Source organism: Habropoda laboriosa, unplaced genomic scaffold, assembly GCF_001263275.1.
Source record: "Habropoda laboriosa isolate 0110345459 unplaced genomic scaffold, ASM126327v1 scaffold291, whole genome shotgun sequence".
NCBI lineage: Eukaryota > Metazoa > Arthropoda > Insecta > Hymenoptera > Apidae > Habropoda > Habropoda laboriosa.
In genome coordinates this window covers 1386399-1396893 of record NW_017100515.1, presented here as the reverse complement: position 1 = coordinate 1396893, position 10495 = coordinate 1386399, and positions in this window count along the sequence as shown.

Genomic DNA, 10495 nt, shown 5'->3' with positions numbered 1-10495 from the left:
GCCGGTCGCGGCGACACGCGGACGCTTTTAACGAGGCACGAGCAGAGAGCAGGCTAGTATACGACAGAAGGGAGCCAGGCGTACGACTGAATCCGCTACTCCGGACTCAGCATCCCGTACGGCTGATACGCCGTGCGCGCTGGACCGCCACCTTGCCCGCACGGGGGGTCGTGCCGCAGACGAAGAGGGAGAGGGATGGAAGCTGTCGCTGTGCTGGAAGGGAGAGAGAGAGGGCGAGGAGAGACTGAGGGGACAGGGGAGGAGGGATGGGGATTGAAGTGAGACGGAGGATGTGGAGGAAGGACGATGGAAGCTGTGAGGAGAGAGAGAAGGGTGGTGAGAGCGAGATGAGAAGTATAGGGTGAGAGGGGAATTGGGAAGAGGGATGTGGGTGGAAGTGAAATAGAGGAGAGAAGATTGAGATGGGAGAGGGAGAGAGAAGATTGAGATTGGAGAGGGAGAGACAGGAAGAGAAGGGGGAGCGAGATGGAAAGGTAGAGGGGAATTGGGAAAAGGGTGGAAGTGAAATGATGGAAGTGGAGCTGTGGTGGAGGAGAGAAAATTGAGATGGGAGAGGGAGAGACGAATGGAGATGGAAGCTGTGAAGAGAGAGCAAGATGGAAAGGTAAGGGACAGGGGAATTGGGAAAAAGGTGGAAGTGAAATGGAGGAGAAAATGGAGGAGGATTGAAGGGAGAGCGAGATGAAATGTACAGAGTAGGAGAAGAATAAAGAACAAGAGGGGAAATGCAAAGAGCAACGAAGATGGAAGATACATAGGGTCAAACAGAGAAGAGAAATTAGAGAAAGGGACGGAGTAACGTGCTAAGTGCAAAAGGGACAGAGCTGTGAGGGCGGAGTAAAATCAACCGGGGGAGATAGGAGAGGATATAGAATGAGGGGAGTGCAATACACGGGAGAGACTGAAATGGAAAAATGAAAGAAGAAACGTGAAAGCGAGATAGAAACCCTTTCCATCCCTACGTTACAGGAGGAATGAACTAAAGTTGAAGAGAGTCAGATGCTGTAGGGGTGCAAGTAACGACTGTGCACACCGTCCGGTAGAGGAAGTGAGCTAAAATTTGTAAAAAGACAGAGACTGAAACAAGCAGGAGAGACGAGAACAGAAGTTGTAGCAGCGAAGTAGAAGGGATAGACTGAAGAGGAACGAAGATAGACGCTGCAAATAGGAAAGGAAAAGCGTACTTACTGCTAAACAGACAGAGAAGGCTGGATCTGAAATCCTACAGAAACAAGAGAGACAAGAACTGTAAGACAGCGAATTAGAAGGAGGAAGAGGGACGACTGTTACGAATACAGAGGTGAAAAGGGGCAATGATACGAGGCAGAGAGCAACGAACGTGTGACAAGGACGACAATTACCAAGGGGATGAAACGAGTGAAAGGGACGAACTACCCCAGAGGACAAGGACAGAAGGTGGAAACGGGGGCGAGAGATAAGGATGAAACGGATCTAGAAACTGATGAACGTAACCGGCAGAAACAAACATGGAACTTCTCGAGTGGCAGGGGAATAGAGGGGAGGGCAATAAACATCAGAGGGAGAGACGAGGAGAAGAAGGAGAGACACAGGAATAAAATGCGAATCGAGGGAGTAGGAGTAGGATGAGTAAGAAAGTGGAACGAGGGTAGAGATAAGCCTATGATCCGGCAGAGGGTGAAACTTACAGGAGCAGGAGAGAGAAACAGAGACAGATCTGACGCTAGGTAGGAGGAGACACGGTCGTAAGGAGAGATTCGAATGCAAAGTAAGACGTTGGATATACAAACTATATGTACCATGTAACTGGAATTTCTTAGCTAAAAGGATGACGAAAAGCTACGAGGGACGAGGATTGTTTGTAAACACGTGTAGCAGAGTGAAGAGTGTTAAAAAGCTTGGAGCACGGTTCCTGATGTAAAAAGGAACGTGTATGTAGTATATACCGTGGAGACAGGAGAAGCGACGCGAAAGGAACGAGAACACAGCGGTGGTTCAAAGGATCACCGAAAGAGAGAGAGAGGCGGAGGGAGAAAAGAAACGTTGATAAAGACGGAGAATGAAAAAAATTGGGAGCAGCAGCCATCGGACAAGAGACAAAGGACCGGCCATCGTTCTCAGAAGGAACACGTGTCGAAAGGGAGGGAAAAAAAAAAAAGAGAGCGGAGTAAAAAAATCGCGTCTGCGGGAGATACAGGATGGAAAAAGTGGACGCGATAAAGTATTGTTTACAGAGAAGAGGGAAGAGAGAGAGAGAGAGAGAGAGGAGTAGTGAATTAAGAGGAAACGTGACAAAGTTGCCGGTTGCCGACAGAAATAGAGAGATATCGCCGGGGCGAAAAGCGAAAGAACGCGCGGTACGGGAAAGATAGAAAACGTGACAGAAAACCTATGATGCTGTAGACAGCCAGCGGAGAAACGCGAAAGAGAATGGCAGCCGTGTGCAAAAGGGGATGGATAAACGAAAAATATAGACAGTGATACTGATGGAAACAGACTCGTGCGTACGAGCAGAAAAAGGTTCGCCGCGTCAAATGGAAATGGGCAATACCGAGGGCGTCGTGTGTACAAGAAACAAGCCAAAAGTGCTATTATTTCTCACGATACACATACATATGCTCGTTCGAGAATAGAGAACGTTGGACAAACTGTTTTTGCACACCACTTGGTACTTGGAACGTTATTAACCGACTCGAGGCCAGCGATTTTTCGAAAATTGGTCCCTAAGGAGGGAAAATTTTCTTTTTCTTTGTATCGAAAATTGAGAAAAGAGGAATTAACGTTGTAGACATTTTTACAAATCAGGCTATGACACAGTGTATGTGTGTCTACACTCACTTTGTGGTCCCAGGTTGAAACCAACGCAGGTTTTAATATCTACAGAGCTTCAACTTTCATTTTCTTTAAAAATCATCTTACTTCCATGATTTCCATGAATCTACGATCGTTACACACTAGGCGTGTGATTAAAATAGAAGAGAAATTATCCAAAACCTATTGCTGCACAATGTGAAATTAATAAACAGCTAAATTCTTCAAGAAAGATTTCATACACTCAAAAGTTTCTCCAAGCCTCTAGATCATTCTCGTTTCAAAGATCTTTCAACACGAGGACGTTTTTCTCAGAATCACATTTGTTCCGCGAACACAAAGGACACGAAGATCGAAAAGTTCCATTGATCGCACAGTCCTCGAAAACAAAAGAAGCTCCTTCGAATTTCCAAATCGTTCTAGTTTCTCCCTACTCCCGTGGAGAAGGTCGGAACAAAAGGAGACTGGGCGAAGAAAGGAGGCAAGCACAGGGGATGAAGGTTCCACGGATGGAAACGAAGAGCCGTATGTGTACTCGGTGGCGGACGGAAAAAGAAGGAGAGGAGAGAAAAGAGAGCGCACACGTTCGCGGATACGCGCGTCGAGAGGGGGATGGAAGAGCAAACGCGAGGAGAAACGCGACACAAAGGGAGAGATCAAGGGAAACAGCGGCAGAGCTGGAAACTGCGCTCAAACAAGCGACCAAGGTGAGAAGGAGAGACACGAAACTGAACGACAAAGACGTTCTACGAGAGGACATTTCTCTTTTTCGGCCTTCACGCTGTCTCGCCGTTGGAGGAATTATTCTTGTCGGATCATTTTCTTCGTTTCGAATTGTACGTTCGATTATTTGGTAGATTTCCATTGAAATCTTCGATCTTTCCAGGTTAGTACTTTCCGAGTTGGACAGGTGATTAATCACTTGTGAGATTCTTCCAATAAAATTATCGAAATCTTGAAATTTCTCCGATTAAACGAATACGAAAGGATACAAACAAACATTGTTAAAAAAAAGATCGAAATTCTAGAAATAGGACGAAAGAAAAATTCTGTATTCAAAGTTGGTCATTTGTTGCTTTGTAGTTAGGATGATTTCGAGGGAACACTTATTTTTTGGTCATTTCTAGCTGTATTAGGCGTAGAAGTGAATTCTTCCCAAGTGGATTCGCATAATTGATTCAAAGCCACCAAGTTTTAATGGTACTCGCGAGCCACCAGAAAAATGACAAAAGGTCATCAGAAGTAATGAAAATTATTCCAAAGTATGATCTATTTTCATTTCCTTTGTAATACATCCTCCATTCTTTCAATTTTTTCTAACATGTCCTCGAACCGTATCAATTCTTCTCAGTCGTTTCCCCTTACCTACAATACTGGGAGAAAAATAATTTCGACGTTTCCTTACAAATGAAACACCCTGTATGAACTATAATTTATCAATGTTAAAGGAGGACAGACGACGAGGTGTATACAGTGGAGCGTGGAAACAGGAAGAGCCTCGAACGTGGACTGGAACGACAGTGGAGAAGCTCGAGGCGTGGATGGTGGGCGATGAGTAAAAGTGTGACGAGGATAGCTGGCGCTTGTGAAAAAGGGAGACGGTTGGATAAAAGTAGGAAAATGGGGGAGGACAAGGGAAGACACGCGGAAACAGAGACACTGGGCTAGGGGCCCACAGTGAGGGTAGCGAAAAAAGAAAAAAAAAAGAAGAAAGAGGGACGGATGGAACATGGAGGATGATAAAAGGAAGGTCGGGGGAGGTTACGATACAAATAGGGAAGGGTCGTGATACGTGTACCGCGTCTACCGTGCGTCAATGAACGAGCGCGGAAAGATGAAAGCGACTGTATAATCCTGGATAGGGATAGAACTTTCCGAGGAGTTGGTTTCGAGCTTCGACCTGAAGAACAAGACAAATAAGGAGCACGAGGAAATTCCACCTGGAGCAGAAATGAGGAGAGATGAAATTGCGAGGTAGACTTGGGCCTTGATCTCTTGCGAAAGGGATGTTTTTATGAAAAATAGGATACTTTTGGAATTTTGAGATACACATTGAAGATAAAGTTAATGTTGGAGAGGAACAAGGTGAAGAAGGAGTTTGAAGAAGTTCTTCTTGAAGTAAAAGTGATAAGGGATGAAAATTGATCTATATTGGGGGCTCGATCTCTTACGAAAGGGTTATTTCGATAGAAAATGAAATATTGTTGGAATTTTTATATACACTTCGTAGATAAATTTAATCTTGAAAAGGAATAAATGAGAAAGGATAAAAATTGATCTAGATTTGGGCCTTGATATTATTGAAATTTAGGTGTACACTTGGTGGACAAGCTTAATCTTAAAGGCAAACAAGATGAACGAGGAATTCGGGGAAGTTCTACTTGGAGTGAATGAACCCGGACGGTTCTGTCTTCTACGTCTACCTGCGAATGAATATTCAATATAGACGTAGCAATTTATTCGAAATTGGACGCATAATTGTCGACAAGGATTAAGGGTTTGGTTACCGCAGGGTCGTCCAACGTTCAATGGCATTTACGATTCTACAGTAGCGTTTGAAATGGGAGTCCTTAAGAAAAATAATTTTTCACTTCGCGAATAAATAATCTCCCGCTTTCTCTCGCGTATCCTGATAAATACAGAATACTATTAGCGTTCTAGAGCGCGTATGCACAGGATCCCTGAAACTTTCTAATCGTTACAAAGGACCGGGAGAAGCTGCTCGTGCGAGAAGAGAGGAACTAACCGGCGGAAGGAAGCGAAACTCCCGTTCAAAGGACGAAGAGGAATCGTCGTGCAACGGAAGTCGAGGAACGGGTTTAAAGACCTAGAAAAAGACTCTGTGAAAAGGAACAGGGGAAAGAAATAGAGAAATAGAGACACGCTAGAGGAAGTATCGTAGGTGGGAGGGTGAAAGGAGGCAGGTTACACCAGCGAGATTTCTCGCGAGGGAGAGAGAGAGAAGAGACAGCAAGTGAGAGAGGTGAGAAGAGAAAAAGAGAGGGAAAGCAAGAGAGAGATGGCAAGGGAAGAAAGACAGGAGAGGAAAGAGAAACAGAGAAAGTAAGTGAGTGAGTGAGCGGAGGAACAGAGACAGGAGAGAAGAGAGGAAGAGGGAGATAAAAGAAAAATAGAGAGAGAAGAGTGAAGGAAAGCAGAGAAGAGAGAAAAATCGAGGAGAGCAGGGAGAAAAAGAGGGAGAGCAGAGAAGAGAGAAAAATCGAGGAGAGAAGGGAGAAAAAGAGGGAGAGCAGAGAAGAGAAGGGAAGAGAGAAAAAAGGAGAGCAGGGAGAAAAAGAGGGAGAGCAGAGAAGAGAGAAAAATCGAGGAGAGCAGGGAGAAAAAGAGGGAGAGCAGAAAAGAGAGAAAAATCGAGGAGAGAAGGGAGAAAAAGAGGGAAAGCAGAGAAGAGAAGGGAAGAGAGAAAAAGAAGAGAGGGAAAGCAAGAGAGAGATGGCAAGGGAAGAAAGACAGGAGAGGAAAGAGAAACAGAGGAAGGAAGTGAGTGAGAGAGCGGAGGAACAGAGACAGGAGAGAAGAGAGGAAGAGGAAGATAAAAGAAAAATAGAGAGAGAAGAGTGAAGGAAAGCAGAGAAGAGAGAAAAATCGAGGAGAGCAGGGAGAAAAAGAGGGAGAGCAGAGAAGAGAGAAAAATCGAGGAGAGAAGGGAGAAAAAGAGGGAGAGCAGAAAAGAGAGAAAAATCGAGGAGAGAAGGGAGAAAAAGAGGGAAAGCAGAGAAGAGAAGGGAAGAGAGAAAAAGAGATAGGAAACAAAGAAGAGAGAAAGAGACATGGTGGTACCAAAAGGAAGACAGAGTAAGGGAGCAGGAAAAGGAGGGGTTGGAAACACAGAGAGAGGCATATCCACGTGCAGGGGCAGTATTGATCTGTTCGCGCAAACTCATGACTCTTACGTTCGTTCCATGGCCAGAACCGCCTCTCCCCCTCTCCTCTCTCTTGCTCCACCTTCCATCGTATACACCAGCATCTACTCACCTCTGTTCAGAGTCAGTCGACGCCGAAAGTGCTCCACTGGCTTCGATTATGACCCTGGTCATCGTCCTCCCACGCTAAAGAAGGAAGCACGCGCACGCGTGCCATCAGAGCGAGATTCCCGATCGAGCGAGGATCCACGCACGATCTGCGTCAAAGGAAGTCATTGGTTGAATCACTTCTCACGATCGTAGGGACTCGAACTCACACTCTCTAAATAGCTAAGCACTGCTAGCACGACCTTCCGTGGTAATCGCGATGATTGCCAATAGCGCAAAGTGTCTCCAACGGTTTATTCTTTCGTTCTCCTCCGGATTTCCGGAAACCGGTCTTTCGGTCTTTCAGCGATTCCAGCAGAATTTACAAATTAACCTGAACTTACTTACACACCTCCAACTGCGATTCTTTATTTATCCCACGACCAATTACTTTGTACTTAATTTGAAGTGTGCCGAGAAAATCGTTCATCTTCGCAACGAATTAAATTATTCTTCAATTAAAAAATTAACTAGTTGATAACGTAGGAATTTCTTTAACCATTTCATTTACAATACCAACATAATCGTTTCTATTTTTTACTTATTTCCATACTTTTTTCATCGTGATTCCAGCGTTCGAAGCAAACTCCACCATGCCCATTCGTTATCTGCTGGACGAATATCGTAATCAGAGAGTAGTATCGAAGTAAAAGAAACCTTATCTACACAGTGGCCAGGATTTTTCCAACAGGGAACAACACAACGATACGATTAACGCACGGCGGGTCGGAAGCGTTGATAATATCGTGACTCAGTTTATTACTTGGTCACGGAGTGAAGCGTTGAGCCACGCTGGGGATTTACAGCTAAGTCTGCGGGGATATGTTTGTCGAGCGTTAAATGTATGATTTAATGGGACGTGTGAATCTCGTGACAGAATATTCCATTTCCTCGCGGATGCCCCTTATTAATCTGACACGTAACCGCGCGTCTTATCACTCCCTATCACTTTTTATACGCCAGAGAAAAAGAAGTAGCCATTCTCTTCGTCGCTCCAAATATTTCACCGTTATCTTAATTCTCGTAAAAAAAAAAAGAAGGAAGAAGGAAGGAAAAAGATCGATCAAGATATGATTTCATTGATACAGTGATTATCAACTTGGAGTTGAAACATTTCGGTGGATTAAGTAACTGCACCAAAGCGGTTCGTGTGCGGTAACAATAAAATCCAGCATGAAACGAATGCCACTCTAATCGAAGCGATTACGTTGCGTCCGCATTAAATCAATTTTCACCGCCCACGGTAACCATGATTTAAATCGATTACGTCTGCGTAGATCATTGTCTATTATAAGTATAACCTTGCTGGAAACGTGATGCGATGATTTTATTCCCTCTCTCGTGTTGACAAGGAAGGATCGGTTAAGATTGTCAGGGGAGGTCCTGGAACAATAATTTGCAAAGTCCTTCGGAAGCTTTTTCAAAGGATTTGTTATCGGGAAGGATCTGATAGGACAGAATTGTAAATAATGATAAACAACTGGAGACTCTTTGAAGAAAAGATACATTTATTGATACGATCTGTCTTATTAGGTCTGTTTCTTTGAGACAGTTGCCTTTCGTGTACAGTTACTCCGGAGAATATTTATAAAATATTATAAAATATCGAGAAGATATTAAAAATATTCATTTTTGATAAAAGCGTCGGAATATTTGTGTAACGTAGTAATTGGACATAATTACGATGTCGTATACGAGAATGCATTAACCCTTTGAGGACGATGGACTCGTATATGCGTTCACGAAACGCTACGAACGCAAGCAAGAAACATATATTTTTAAGCGAGAAAAATAGTTAGAGTGACCGTGAACCCGTGCACTATATTTGAGGAAAGTGTAATTTTGATGTAATTTAATTAAAAATACGAAAACTGAACTAGTGACCTAATTACACTTTTAGTCCTACGTTCGCAAAGAGTTAACCTTCGGACAGCGGATGCCGGGTCACCGATGACCCAGCTTTTACAAGTTTTTAGAAATTTTCGATTCGCGACTGTCTTCTCCTTACGCTATAAATGTTTTTTTTTTATCTTAATCACATATTCGTGCAATTTCAAACAATACAGTTCCTAGTAAAAAAAAAAAAAGAAAATGTAATTTCACGTGCATATGAAAAAGATTTCAGTGTTGGGTCACATTTGACCCGGCGTCCACTATCACAGCATCCACTATCCGATTATTAAATCGTTAAAAATGCGGTACAATACTATCGACGCTGATTTCTACAATAAAATATCTCAACCTGCCGTTTTCACTCGATTTTCCGAAAATTCTCCGAAAACTACGTCTCTCCCGTGGTACCGAACGTGTTACTAACGACAGCCTGACAAACCGTGCCACTTCCACATCGCACATCTCTCTACACGCGAATCGTTCACAAGACCACGAGATATTACAGTCACGTTGAACGGTGGCGCAGGTTTCGGTCCGAAAAAAAAAAAGGAAAAGGGTCGCGTGTGCTTTTCGTTCTCGAAAAAAAAGAAGAAAAGAGAGAGAGAGAAGAAGGAAGAGAAAAGAGAGAGAGAGAGAAGGAAGAGAAAAGAGAGAGAGAGAAGAAGGAAGAGAAAGAAAGAGCGAAAAAGAAAAGAAGGGGGAAAGCGTTCGAGCCGCGTGTGTCACGGGGGTAGAGTTTCGGGCGGGATTTCACCCTGGTGGCCCGGCTCTGGTGGTTTTCCGCAAAGCGGATTTTCTTCCTTTTTTTATCTCTCTCTCTCTCCCTCCTTTTTTTCTCTCTTCTTTTTACAGCGAGCGGTAATTGGTGGCAGGCCGTGGCGGTATCGCTTGTTTAAAGTTAACGAGCTTTTTTCATTTCGAAGAGCAGACAGCGACCTCACCGCGATGCGAGCAGGCAAGCTGGAAGAGGAGGATGGAAGAGGAGAGCGGAGAGAGCCAATTAAATACTGATGGGAGATCGAGCAGGAACAAGTGCTCGAGAGAGATCCGCGGAAAATGTTGCGCCGAACAGCCGACGATCCGCGAGAAGAAAAGATGAAACCAGGGGGAAAAAAGAAAAGAGAGAGAGAGAGGGGAGGTGGGCAGCGGGGTTAAAACTGTGGATCAAGATGAGAAGTGACTATCGGGAAAAATTGAAGTGGAGAAGAAGAAGTTGCGGAAAATATTCGGATAAATGTAGGTATGTATAGCCCGCGGTTGGTGAAGTCTCGCTGGAAGTCTATTGGTGAAGATCCTACAACCGTGATTACTTTCACACAGATCGTACGGTTTTACAAAGGTATCGTCGAACGTTTTCACGATCTTTCGTATCCGTTATATACAGCTTATTAGGCGTAACAGAAGATAATTATTATTATTAATCCCTCTCGATACAGGTTATTATTACTGTTACATATATCACGTACGTTAACGCAAGGTTTGAGTACCTTGAGAGGAACTCAGCTTAGATAAATATATATCACATTTTCGCAAAAAAAAAAAGCAAGCAAGCAAAGATGAATAAAGAAGAAAGCAATTTCTAATTTCACTTTTCTCAAAAGATCACGGACACTCGAGGCGAGCGAAGATTTGAGCAAGGTGTCTATTTGACGCGAATTAGCCGTTTAACGCGACACGGATAAAATTACCGGCGTGGGCCGGTACGAATTGAGCTAAAATTATCACAATAGGTACATATGCGGTGACGCACGTGGAAAGGA